The following is a 1248-nucleotide window of genomic DNA, read 5'->3' as shown; positions in this document are numbered from 1 at the left end:
TACATTTAAAATAACATCTTGGGGGCCAGATAAGATGTCAGCGAGGGCCACATTTGGCCCCCGGGCCTTGAGTTTGACACAAATGCACTAGCGGTCCCTCGAGCATTAAGGCAAGCCAAGTGTCTCATTAATAAGCAAAAGTGGCTATTAATGAGACAATTGGCTTTCCATAGAGTCGCCTTCGTCTCGCTCCGGAACTCCTGGAGCAAATGTCAAATCAGCTGCATTTTGCCGCGCCGCCCAGGCGAAATGCAGCTGATTTGACCATTAAAGTGCATTTGTTAAGAAAAAGTTAAACAAAGACACATCTTTGCTATAATGTCGAGCAAACAAATAATTGTTTTTAAGCATTAATCTTGTTAAATCCTTGTTAAAATCCTCCCACGCACGCTCCCGTGGTCGCCATTTGGCAGCCAATCGATTTTTGGCACAACACTGGCCCACATTTCCAGGTGGTTAGCGGTGACACATAACAAACGCGACGCATCAACGGTGACGCAGAAGAGATGCGACTTATACAGCGGTGTGACGTGTATGGTGGGAAGTACTGTAAATGAAGCATATAGAAGGCAGATGGGTCATAGTTATGTATTTGAATTGATCTATTCAGATATAGAAGTAAAATAAATGATTTGACACATGCAGCTACATGCTGCAGGTCATCACAAGTGCTTTCAGTGTAGTTTATTAAAATATTCAAAATGATAAAGTGATATTTCTTGTGTTTGTTTTCTATTGGAAAGAAGGGTTGGACCCTGTTTTTTAAAGCTATACTGTATATAAGCTGAACATGCAATAAAAAGACACTGACATAGATGACTGACTTGTCAGTATTTTTAAAATGCAAACATTTTTGTTTATGCGTAACATTTTACAAGAAACTATGTGAACGTGAACAAGCTTCAGTAGAACTCAATGACAACATCCAACAATGTTCAGTCATTAACATTTTTTTTTCCACTTTGAGCGAAACAGTTTTGTTTGGTGTTTCCTCAGACTGATGGAGCCTTCTGGATGGAGGGAGAAACGTCTCAGCACAAAAAAAAAGAAACCAACTAGATGACTTGACTGAACATTGTTGGATTATTGAGCATGACCTTTGGTGTTGATGACAACATGTTTGGGTAAAGTCACAACTTTAAATCAGGTATGTTGAAGCAAAGTATTATCTAGAATCAGAATCAGAATCAGTTTATTATCGCCATGTCAATGAACGAGGTTCACAAACTAGGAATTTGCTTCGACATA

The sequence above is a fragment of the Nematolebias whitei genome, chromosome 12 (genome assembly GCF_014905685.2).
Source record: "Nematolebias whitei isolate Nwh7 chromosome 12, NemWhi1, whole genome shotgun sequence".
NCBI lineage: Eukaryota > Metazoa > Chordata > Actinopteri > Cyprinodontiformes > Rivulidae > Nematolebias > Nematolebias whitei.
Note: the sequence above shows the minus strand (reverse complement) of the source record.